Below are 13,156 nucleotides of genomic sequence, written 5' to 3'. Positions count from 1 at the left end.
CCCAGCCTACCCCCTCTGCCAGGGAAGACTTTCAATCACTCTCTGCCAACAATGGGATGACAGAAGTGTGATGTGATGTGGCTGGTCAGGGTGAGAAACCTCAGCACAGGAGCACCGGCTGGACTGAGTACAGGGGCAGTAAAGACATCTGCTTCAGTGGGGGCAGCAGGAACACACCTCTACTCTGTCACTTGACACCGGGATCAATATGAGCAGCAAGAGTAAGAATCTCCAGAAATGACAGCAGAGATAGTCAAAGAAAAAGCTCTATTCAAGTTCACTGGGCAGTAATAAACCATAGCAAAACCAGAAACATATCCCAGAACCAGGCAATTTTTTTATTCAGTATTTGGGAGGCAAAACTCCATTGCTTCAAATACCAAAAGTAGTTTCACTGCCTAGCCGAAAAGTCTTAAGTAGAAGGAGAAATTATGAAAATAAAGGCCAGGTAGCACTAAAAGAACATCAAGTTTGAAAATTAAATGTGGGTAAGTCTCTTAAATATGGGGACAAGTAGCTAGGGTAGCATGGAGGAAGAAGAAGAATCTTGATATTTGAATAAACCTTTACCCAAACCCTGCACCAGCTCTGTAGGGCATTCTGACCACTCATTTCTCTGCTCCTCAGTTACTTCTTCTGTAAAATCAGGATAGTTTGGGATTTTTTTTTTAATTTAAGATTTATGTCAAAGATAAATAATACATAATATATCCAAAGTGCCAGAATGTCTAATTCTAGGAGAAATATAGAGATTCAACAGAGAAATCCAAACAGAATTCAGATGGCATCAGACCATCCTCAGTGTCTCTGAAGACATTGTTCCCACTGCTACATGCGTTTTTACATTGTTGATTAGACTGCGACCAATTCATTAGTAACTTTTGAAACTGGGTCACCAAGGACTATTTTGTTGTTCACTCAGATGTTCCCTGTGCACTGGTAACAAACTAAACATATAAAAGAAATGTTGCTATTATAGAATTTGCAGGGAAGCTTGCCTCCCTGCCCAAGAAGATCAGATATACCACTCTGACAAACCTAGAGAGAAAGTTCCTTACCTCTGCAGCTTTTTTTCCTTTAAATGAACACAGCAACTGTGAAATCTAGTATCAGTGCCATTTTATAGCCTTGGTGAGAGAAGCGGAGACTAAACCTGGGCTCATTGTATCAGGAGCCGTGGACATTTAGGAAAGGTCAGTTGTCAGGCTTGCCTGTGAGAGGGTATGTGTGTGCACACACGATTGTGTGGAGGGTAAGGCTGGGGGCTGTGATAGGTGGAATATGAGAGTGGGAACAGAAGTACACACACAACTCCTCACCAACTGAAAGCTGCTCAAATTGTGATTCTCTGAAGGGCCTCTGATAAAGAACTGTCAGAAAAGTAAGTAATTGTCATGACATATTTTTCCAAATTCTCCAAACATAGGCAGCGGGTGAACACAGTCAATTTTTAAAATCTGGAATTCAGTTCGTTATAATTGATACTGCAGAAAAGTATTTAGGAATCATTTCTGATAGGTTGTTATTCTGAAGGATATGAAATTAGAATTTTCTGCCATGGTTATTTCACAACTATGAGTTAAGGAAGCTCTTTTTTTATTGTATTTTTTTTTTTAGAAGCAGGGGGCAGAAGGAGAGGGAGAGAGAGAATCTTTTTTATTATTATTAACATATAATGTATTATTTGTTTCAGGGGTACAGGTCCGTGATTCAACAGTCTTACACAATTCACAGCACTCACCATAGCATATACCCTCCTTAGTGTCCATCACCCAGCCACCCCATCCCTCCCACCCCCCACCACTCCAGCAACCCTCAGTTTGTTTCCTGAGATTAAGAGTGGGAGAGAGATAACCTTAAGCAGGCTCCACACCCAGTGCAGAGCCCAACACGGGGCTCCATCTCACAACTCTGAGATCATGACCCAAGTGGAAACCAAGAATTACAGTCTCAGCCAACTGGGCCACCCAGGCACCCCAAGCTGAGGAAGCTTAAAAGATAGAAAAATAAAGGGCAACAGAAAAGACACTGCCACCCAATAATATCCACTAGTGTCACAGAAATCAAATAATATCAGTATTACAAATTACCTTTCAAGGAACCTCCCCTTATTCTCTGTTATTTAGGTCCTTTTCACCACTTTTCTTTGGAGGGGAGAAGGGTGGTAGTGGTGGCAGAATTTACTCTTCTTGAATCTCTTCCATCTAGTCCATGGACAGCCTCTGACCCAAATGAAGACTAAATGAGGTTTGTTCCAAAATTAAGGAGGGTCAAAGTGTCCCAAATATATTCACTACATAGGAAGTCGATGAAAGAATAAACTGACTCACAGTCACTCATCTAACTCCCAAAGTGCCAGTGAAAGTAAGTGGTTTTGTATAGGTAAGTCTTCAAGGCCTATCTGTGAACGGTAATTGAAAACACTACTTACAGGAAGAGGGTGGTAAATTTTATTATTTATTTGATTAAATTGTTTCAAATTTTAATTGATCTGAATTCAAACTTAAATAAGTTTTAGTCCCCCAGAGAAATTTTCCCAGTATAACAGAGAACATCAGTATGATTGCTGGTAAAAGCCAAGACGAAGCAGTCTTATATCCAAAGGATCTGCCCCCACAGGCTTAACTGCATTATCAAAAGTAGCGTTTATTTACAAGCTTCCTGAATTAAAAACACAGTGTCGCTGAAGGTTAACACATATTATATTAAGCATTTTAAACATTAAATTCATGATCAAATACTAGTATGACTGAGTTCATCAGTCTTTCCTATCAATATAGAAGAATTCATGTTTTGATAAGAGAAAGAAATAATTTTAGATCCTAAGAACTTCATAAGAGAGAGAGAGAAATGGAGTTACATTGTCAATAACCAGTACAAGGATTTACACTCTTCTACAGTGGAAGGGAGAGAGGGAAGAAATGAATCTGACCCATCATTCAGTTTGGCCTATCAGAGTCTTTCCCCTGGCAAGTAGGTGGCAAGACACTATTTCTCCAGTAAGTCATTTCTCCCATGAGCTAAGGGGGGAGGGACCTGTCTCTGTTCCCAGATCACGTCTGTGAACCTTGAGCAGTACACCTTGCTGACTCAGTTTATTTGGCTGTGAATCTCTTACAGATTCACAGCCAATGGTAGTAAAAAGAAAAAAACCTAGAGAAACTGAATAAATATAGGGAAATATAAATAGCTATTAATAACTAATAAATATCTAATAACTAAGAGTGATGGCCAAGGAACAAGCATGGAGTAGTTATCACCCAAAATGCTCAGCTCTATTTTCACTGTTAATCTTGTGCATCAAAATGCAATATTATCTCCTACTGGTAGCCTGAAAGCTCCTTGAGGGAGCAATTTGTTAAGGACAGGAGCTCCAGGCTCTGATATTATGTTCTTTAAATAACAGGCTTATTAGATATTTAGTTGAATGAATAAATGTCGATTATTTACTTGAGCAATACAAGAGTAACTTAATGTAATTTTGATTCTCTATTCAGAAAACATACATTGGATACAAACAGGGACAATTGTTTAAAACATAAGAGATTAGTTTTTACTCTCGTGTGGAAGTGTATAGGATTTCCCTACAAACACTAGAGTTATGCCTAAATTTGCTCATGTAACAATCAATTCCCCCGAATAAAACCCTACTATAGGCTAATATATTAAGTTATTATTAACCATTGATATCTCCAATGAGAATGCATTTACTGAATCTTCTTTTACAGGATGGATACCTGAAAGCAGCTGCTTGAAATACGAATCTCAGTGAGGCTGTTTTGACATGAAGGAGCGAGGGAATTTCCTTAGCACCTATCTAATGGGATTTCAGGGGGTGGGGAATGTAAATTGGAGTACAGGGAGGCTTAACACTCATGGGAGGTGCAGAAGTAGACAGTGACAAATGTCCTTGAGAAAGGTAAGGTACTTCATAATACACTTACGAAGATTGGCTCATATGTGTCCATTTGTTTCTGGATGTTGCTTGGCCAAGTTACATACGTCAAAAGCCAGAAAACATAAGCAGCAGGGTAGGGAGCTGGTTTATTAGTGAGGAAAGTTGATTTGAAGTGGGAAGCAGCAGAAGTTGTTCAAAGAGGTCACTAAGATAAACCCTAAGACAGATTCCGAAGGTTAAGTGCTATGAAGAACACAGGGCTGGTCAGGCTGATCAGGCTGGCAAAGAAACAAATACCACAGATCACTCCCTCTGGACTCCATCCATGACCCAAAGCACCACAACAGGACTTATATTTAAAGTATATATAAATTGGGTTTATAGTCAAGTTCCAGAAAAACATTTCTTTATATCACTTCAGGAAACCTCTGCCTAGGCAGTCCCAAACTGGCTTAAAAATACTCTCATTTGCCTAAACATAGGGTGAAAAACAAAACTACATCTTTGTGTTTTAAACTTTTTATCTCCCTATTTAGAAATAATTCAAAGTGAAAAGAGCGGAACTAACATAAATGAATGTGCTGTTAAGATTCAGCTTAACAACATGAGATGATCAACATAAAATACTAGTTAAACATCTGTCCAAACCCATAGAATGTACAAGAGTGAACCATAAGATAAACTATGTACTCTGATGTGTCAATGTAGGCTCGTCATTTCTAACAAAGGTAACACTCTGGTGGGGGGTGTTGATAATACAGGAGACCATGCATTTGTAAAGGCAGGAGGTATATGGGATATATCTGTACCTTCCCCTTCAATTTTGCTGTGATCCTAAGATTACCCAAAAAAAAATAAGTTTTAATTTTAAAACACACCAAAAAACACACCAAAACCACTAATTAACAGATCCTTCTTGGTTTTGAAAATGGACCATTTCAGTACGGTGTGGAAAAACAAAGGAAAGTAAGGATGGGGGGAATCGAAAACTGACACAACTATCTCCAGGATAAGGACAAATAAAATCTGTACAATAAGGCAATATTGCTGAGAAACGGCAAATCAGACATATGATTTATGTTTTGTTCTTATTTGATATCTTCATAAATATGCTTTCTAGTTAGTTAAAAGCACAAGATCCATACTAGATATTTCCTATAGATGTCTCTATGTTAACAAATGGAATTAAGTAAAAGAAGAAAGTGCATGTGAGCCGGCTTGCCAGGATGTTTTTCTTCAGGTTCCAATACTAGCTTTTTGTTTGTTTGTTTGTTTTAATAAGCTTGTGTTTCTTTTTTTTAATTTTTTTTAAAGATTTTATTTATTTGACAGAGAGAGACACAGCGAGAGAGGGAACACAAGCAGGGGGAGTGGGAGAGGGAGAAGCAGACTCCCCACTGAGCAGGGAGCCCGATGCGGGGCTCGATCCCAGGACCCCGGGATCATGACCTGAGCCGAAGCAGACGCTTAACGACTGAGCCACCCAGGCGCCCATTACTAGCTTTTTATGACACTTCTGTCTCCAGGCAGAATCCCTCTTGACTTGGTGCAAGGCAGTGATGAGAAATCACACCACAGTAACAACATTCATCCGGCTGGGATTGACAGATGACCCAAAAATACAAGTTCTGCTTTTTCTTTTTGTTTCTCACATGTTGAGTGTGACTGGAAACCTCATCATTACCACCCTCACACTTTTGGATTCCCATCTTAAACTCCCATGTATTCTTTCCTCCGAAATGTCTTTCTTAGAAGTCTCATTCACCACTGTCTTTATTCCCAGAATCCTATATACTATGACAACTCGAGATAATACCATTACCTATAATGCTTGTGCCACCAAATTATTTTTTGTTGTCCTCTTTGGAGCAAGAGAATTTTTTCTCCTTGCTGCCATGTCCTATGACCACTATGTGGCCATTTGTAAGCCTCTGCATTACACGACCATCATGAACAGCAGAGTCTGCACTGCCCTCGTTCTCTGCTGCTGGTTTGCCGGCCTGTTAATCATCTTCCCACCTCTTGGCATGGGCCTCCAGCTGGAATTCTGTGACTCCAATGTGACTGATCATTTCAACTGTGATGCATCTCCTATTTTACAGATAGCCTGCTTGGACACAGTGTTAATAGAGAGAGTTGTTTTGAGTTTTGCCGTGCTGACGCTCATTATTGCCTTAGTGTGTGTAGTCCTCTCCTATACCTACATCATTAAGACCATTCTGCCCTTCTGCCCAACAGAGGAGAAGGGCCTTTTCCACCTGCTCTTCCCATATGATTGTGGTTTCCATCACTTATGGCAGCTGTATCTTCATCTACACCAAACCTTCAGCAAAGGAAGGAGTAGCTATTAATAGTGTCTGTGATCATTACTTCAGTTGCCCCTTTGCTTAATCCATTCATTTATCCACTTCAAAACAAACAAGTGAAAAATGCCTTCAAAGACACAGTAAAATGCACTGTATTTCTCACAAAGAAGTAAGAGACCATTTATGTTTTTTGAGGCTAAGTTAAATTTAAATCTGAATAACCCATGAGCAACATTCATGAATATGCCAAATAAGTGGTTTAAATTAACTGTATTCTTTCCTTTAAGCCAATTTACCCACAGAAATGTTTCTACTGCCCATTCTGGCAATTTTTTGAGTGTACTGTATCCTGAAATACAATATGACTACAGAAGAGAAAGAACAAGACTTCCAAGTACTGAATGTGTTCTACTGACATCGCCATTGATGGTGTTTAAACATAGACTCAAGGAGAACAAGACTGAATTTAGGGGTAGAACAACTAAGTCCTGCATAGATAACTTCTTCAATATCCAGACTTATATTATCCTTTAATTTAAGAAGAATGTCAATGAGAGATGGGCGAAATCCGTGAAGGGGGTCAGGTGCATGGTGGTGGATGGTAACTAGATTTGTGGTACTGATCCCTTTGTAACATATACAGATGTCAATCATAATGCAATATACCTAAAACTTATATAATGTTATACACCAATTTTACCTCAATTTTTTTAAAAAAGAAGAATGTTAGAGATTAGGAGTCTTGATCAAAACATCAAAAATGTTACTAATTTGAGAAGGGGCAACTGGTTAGCACAGACTGACTACTGAAGATAAAATCCAGGTATAGTTGGGGAAAAAAATAATAGAAAAAAGGGAGAGACATGGGAAAAAAGTAACAGTCATTCAGGAATGTTGGACCAAATAATTGGAATTTTTTTCTATTAAATGTAGAAACAGTAATTGTGGAAGTAAAGTTGTGTGCTTTCATAGCACATATACAACCATTATCCATGCTTATTAAACATCATCCAGTTGCTCAAATGTATTTTTTATTTTGTACTCTTTAATTGTTCATACAAGGTAATGGCCATCATATAAGTTTCTTTTATACTTCAAAAATATTCAGGGGTACCTGGGTGGCTCAGTCGGTTAAGCGTCTGCCTTCGGCTCAGGTCATGATCCCGGGGTCCTGGGATCGAGTCCCGCATTGGGCTCCTTGCTCTGCGGGGAGCCTGCTTCTCCCTCTCCTCCCCACTGTGCTTTCTCTCTCACTATCTCTGTCTCTCTCTCTCAAATAAATAAAGAAAATCTAAAAAAATTTTTTTAATAAATAAAATAAAAAATATTCAGGGAAAATAGAATTCTATTCTCCAAGGCCTTTCTTCTTTTTTCACTTAAAATTTCTAAAAACCTACAAAATCCCACTACATGTTCAAAAGCTTCTCTTCTGATAATTAATTTAAGCATGCATCTATATGTTGTATGTTTTTACTTAGTAGTTGGGTTGATTACTTCACCTGAATTGTGAATCCTTAGCAAACAGAGTTTGTCTAGGAATCTCATTGCTTGTTTCAGATGATGACAGGAAAGTTAAGAATATTGTAGATTCAAAAAAATATCCTTCCTAATTTGCCATTCAACAATCAAGTGCATCTGGATAGGTCCAATACTGGAAATTCAGTAGGCTCATAAAAGGTAATCCTCTCCTTCTGATTTAGATGATGAGATAGTCTCCTCTTGTTCACTGACTCAGTAAGAGGAAATGGAAAAGGGTTGCCTTGTGTCAGGTCTTTGGAGCTGGAGGTAGTGCATCAAATAACAGGTCACACTTGGACCCAACTCCAGTTCCTAAACATAACTCAAATATTACTGAAATTGATCATGGCTTTTCATTTTCCCAGCTTCAACAATGAAAATATTCAGAACTTTGTTGAACTTAATTTTATGTGTACGTTCCCTTGACATAGAAGGGACAAATTTTTACACCAGCCTGCTCTCCCTCAGCTCTTTCTTCTAGATCCCCTATTTCAGTCATTCAGTGTTATCAGTTTCTTCCATCAAAAAGTTCTTGTTTACATCTCATATTCCTGCCATACTTCTAATCTAAAATTGTATCTTTCAACCAGAATTATCTTGACAACTGCCTAATGATATCCTATTTCTAATCTCTTCTCTGTATTAGTCAGCCTAAGCAATATCACAATATGTATTTTCCTTAAACACTATTTTAATTAGTGTACTTCTTCCTTTAAATCTTCTAAAGCCTTTTAGTACTTAATTTTGAAACTCATTCTCTTAGCAATCCAGAGTTGCCAAACTATGTTCATAGTTGCCATCTACGTTCAACCTCACTAATCCAAACATTTTCTGCAACCCGTCAACATTAACCCTAAACCAAAATCTAAGCTTTTCACAGAATACTCACTTACCTGAAATATCCTTCATTTTCCCTTATTCAAACCTATTTATATCCTATTCAAACATAAGTGATTTTTAAGAACCCAGTTCAAATCCATCTTCCATTTCCCTCCTCTCATCCTTTCTTCCCAAAATGATTTTCTATTTCCATACACCCCATAGGAATTCTTGTTAATTCCACATATTTTGTCATTATTCCCCAATTGGTTTGCATTGTTTATGTTCTATATGTTTCATCTTGTCTCTATAATTCTCCAAGGGCAAACATCTTTGACAAAGGAAGTATTTTAAAATTTTCTTAATAATAAATGCCAGTTTATCACCTCTACACTAGGTGTTGGTTGTACATATCTGACTGCCTGAACTGAACTCTTTTTTAAAGAAGTCTCACATAGTTCAATAATATAGGACAGTGGATTTTTTAATATTTTTAAATTATTTCCTCATTGTTTGCCTTAACTTTGCTCCGACAATTCTAATGAAACCAAATTCTCCCTTCCTGATTAGACATAATCTGATCTGTATCACTTAAACCACACACTATAGTTGTTCACACTATTTCTCCTGCTTGCATCCAACACATATCATCATTCTTTCATTTATTCATTCAACAATTACTGAGTAACTACTATGTGCCAGATACTCTTTATGAACTGATAGGACAAGGTTTCTGGCCTCATGGAACTTGTATTCCACCCTCAAGAAGGAAAAAGACAATGCTTATAAATAAACAGGACCTCCCAGATTCACTCCTTCCCTTGGTCTCTAGAACCCTTCTTTAAGTATGGCCTTCTTGGAAAATAAAAATAAATACAATTATATTGATGAGGTATGTCCAAGGAACAGAGAAAGCAACTGAAAGAGTTTCCAATGGCCAAAATTGGAACAATTTGGGTAACAAAATAAATAAAATAGTAGTAGATAATAACCCAAAGAATAAAATAAATATCCAAGAATTCGTACTGATATAAATAAATGATTGAATAAATTAATAAATGAGGGAGAAGAGACAAATCTCCTCTGCAGAAGTCTTCCAAATAATTTATGTAGATACTCCATCCTAAAGAAAAGGAAAACTTTACAGTAGAAAAACTGACAATCTCTCAGTCAAGTGATCCAGGTCAATAGCAACAGTCGTAAATCATTTTGACAGTATGTATCTTTGACAGGATGTGATAAAAATACCACTTTGCTTCTGTAGTCTTCTTACCAATAGCATCAGACAAATTCCAATAATGGGGCATTCCATGAAATATCTGGCCAGTAATCCTCAATAATATAATCCTCAGTAACCCCTGTCAGGGTCTTCAAATATAAGGAAGGTCTGAGAAACTGTCACAATCAAGAGGAGCCTAAAGATAATATAACAACTAAATACAGTAATACAACTAAAGATAATAGAAAAAATTAAGATAATATAACAACTAAATATGATATCCTAAAATGAGATCCTGGAATAGAAAAAAGATACTGAAAGGTGAAAACTCAGAAAAATCTTAATAATTATTAAATATGGATTTTATTTAATGATAATATATCAGTAATGGTTCATTAATTGTAACAAGGGCACCGTACTAATGTGAGATGTTAATAATAGGGGAAACTGGGCATATGATGTATGGGAACCAGCTATACTACCTACTCAATTTTTCTGTAAGTCTAAAACTCTTCTAAAAAAATAAGATCTATTAAAAAATACTGTCCTCAAGTTCAATGACAATTATTTTCTCCATGCTGAAAAAATGTAAAGCTACTTAAGTGATGGATTTGAAAGAAAATTTAAAGACCTCTCTTGCAGGCTACTCAACACAAGGATGCCATTCAACCCCATTGTTTCATTTCTCTCATTCTTTTCTTTTTTTTAATAATTTTTATTGTTATGTTAATCACCATATATTACAACATTAGTTTTTGATGTAGTGTTCCATGATTCATTGTTTGTGCATAACACCCAGTGCTCCACGCAGAATGTGCCTTCTTTAATACCCATCACCAGGCTAACCCATCCCCCACCCCCCTCCCCTCTAGAACCCTCAGTATCTTTGTCAGAGTCCATCGTCTCTCATGGTTCGTCTCCCCCTCCGACTTACTCCCCCTTCATTCTTCCCCTCCTACTATCTTCTTCTTTTTTTTTCCTTAACATATATTGCATTATTTCTTTCAGAAGTACAGATCCGTGATTCATCAGTCTTGTACAATTCACAGCACTCACCATAGCACATACCCTCCCCAATGTCTAGCACCCAGCCACCCAATCCCTCCCACACCCACCACTCCAGCAACACTCAGTTTGTTCCCTGAGATTAAGAATTCCTCATATCAGTGAGGTCATATGATACATGTCTTTCTCTGATTGACTTATTTCACTCAGCATAACACCCTCCAGTTCCATCCACGTCGTTGCAAATGACAAGATCTCATTCCTTTTGATGGCTGCATAATATTCCATTGTGTATATATACCACCTCTTCTTTATCCATTCATCTGTCGATGGACATCTTGGCTCTTTCCACAGTTTGGCTATTGTGGACATTGCTGCTATAAACATTGGGGTGCACATACCCCTTCGGATACCTACATTTCTATCTTTGGGGTAAATACCCAGTAGTGCAATTGCTGGATCGTATGGTAGCTCTATTTTCAACTGTTTGAGGAACCTCCATACTGTTTTCCAGAGTGGATGCACCAGCTTGCATTCCCACCAACAGTGTAGGAGGGTTCCCCTTTCTCCACATCCCCACCAACATCTGTCGTTTCCTGACATGTTAATTTTAGCCATTCTGACGGGTGTGAGGTGCTATCTCATTGAGGTTTTGATTTGGCTTTCCCCGATGCCGAGCGATGTTGAGCACTTTTCATGTATCTGTTGGCCATTTGGATGTCTTCTTTGGAAAAATGTCTGTTCATGTCTTCTGCCCATTTCTTGATTGGATTATTTGTTCTTTGGGTGTTGAGTTTGATAAGTTCTTTATAGATTTTGGATACTAGCCCTTTATCTGATATGTCATTTGCAAATATCTTTTCCCATTCTGTCAGTTGTCTTTTAGTTTTATGGACTCTTTCTTTTGCTGTGCAAAAGCTTTTTATCTTGATGAAATCCCAATAGTTCACTTTCGCCCTGGCTTCCCTTGCCTTTGACGATGTTTCTAGGAAGAAGATGCTGTGGCTGAGGTCGAAGAGGTTGCTGCCTGTGTTCTCCTTTAGGATTTTGATGGACTCCTGTCTCACGTTTAGGTCTTTCAACCATTTGGAGTCTATTTTTGTGTGTGGTGTAAGGAAATGGTCCAGTTTCATTCTTCTGCATGTGGCTGTCCAAGGTTCCCAACACCATGTGTTGAAGAGACTGTCTTTTTGCCATTGGACATTCTTTCCTGCTTTGTCAAAGATGAGTTGACCATAGAGTTGAGGGTCCATTTCTGGGCTCCCGATTCTGTTCCATTGATCTATGTGTCTGTTTTTGTGCCAGTACCATACTGTCTTGATGATGACAGCTTTGTAATAGAGCTGGAAGTCCGGAATTGTGATGCCGCCAGCCTTGCTTTTCTTTTTCAATATTCCTCTGGCTATTCGGGGTCTCTTCTGGTTCCATACAAGTTTTAGGATTATTTGTTCCATTTCTTGGAAAAAAGTGGATGGTATTTTGATGGGGATTGCATTGAATGTGTAGATTGCTCTAGGTAGCATTGACATCCTCACAATGTTTGTTCTTCCAATCCATGAGCATGGAACGTTTTTCCATTTCTTTGTGTCTTCTTCACTTTCTTTCATGAGTATTTTATAGTTTTCTGAGTACAGATCCTTTGCCTCTTTGGTTAGATTTATTCCTAGGTATCTTATGGTTTTGGGTGCAATTGTAAATGGGATCGACTCCTTGATTTATCTCTCTTCTGTCTTGTTGTTGGTGTATAGGAATGCCACTGATTTCTGTGCAATGATTTTGTATCCTGCTACTTTACTGAATCCCTGTATGAGTTCTAGCAGTTTTGGGGTGGAGTCCTTTGGGTTTTCCACATACAGTATCATATCATCTGCAAAGAGTGAGAGTTTGACTTCCTCTTTGCCGATTTGGATGCCTTTGATTTCTTTTTGCTGTCTGATTGCTGGGGCTAGGACTTCTAATACTATGTTGAATAGCAGTGGTGAGAGTGGACATCCCTGCCGCTTTCCTGACCTTAGGGGAAAAGCTCTCAGCTTTTCCCCATTGAGAATGATATTTGCTGTAGGTTTTTCAGAGATGGCTTTTATGATATTGAGGTATGTACCCTCTATCCCTATACTCTGAAGAGTTTTGATCAAGAAAGGATGCTGTACTTTGTCAAATGCTTTTTCTGCATCTATTGAGAGGATCCTATGATTCTTGTTCTTTCTTTTGTTAACGTATTGTATCACGTTGATTGATTTGCGGATGTTGAACCAGCCTTGCAAGCCAGGGATAAATCCCACTTGCTCATGGTGAATAATCCTTTCAATGTACTGTTGGATCCTATTGGCTAGTATTTTGGTGAGGATTTTTGCATCCATGTTCAGCAAGGATATTGGTCTGTAATTCTCC

At 38.2% G+C, this 13,156-nt stretch overlaps 1 pseudogene; it reads left to right on the top strand.

The window, feature by feature from the left end:
- The first annotated feature begins 5,457 nt into the window (after positions 1–5,457).
- Positions 5,458–6,377, top strand: LOC113922104 (annotated as a pseudogene).
- The last annotated feature ends 6,779 nt before the right edge of the window (positions 6,378–13,156 follow it).

The sequence above is a fragment of the Zalophus californianus genome, chromosome 9 (assembly GCF_009762305.2).
Source record: "Zalophus californianus isolate mZalCal1 chromosome 9, mZalCal1.pri.v2, whole genome shotgun sequence".
NCBI lineage: Eukaryota > Metazoa > Chordata > Mammalia > Carnivora > Otariidae > Zalophus > Zalophus californianus.
The sequence above is the reverse complement of the archived record's forward strand: the minus strand, read 5'-3'. Positions and strand labels throughout refer to the sequence as shown.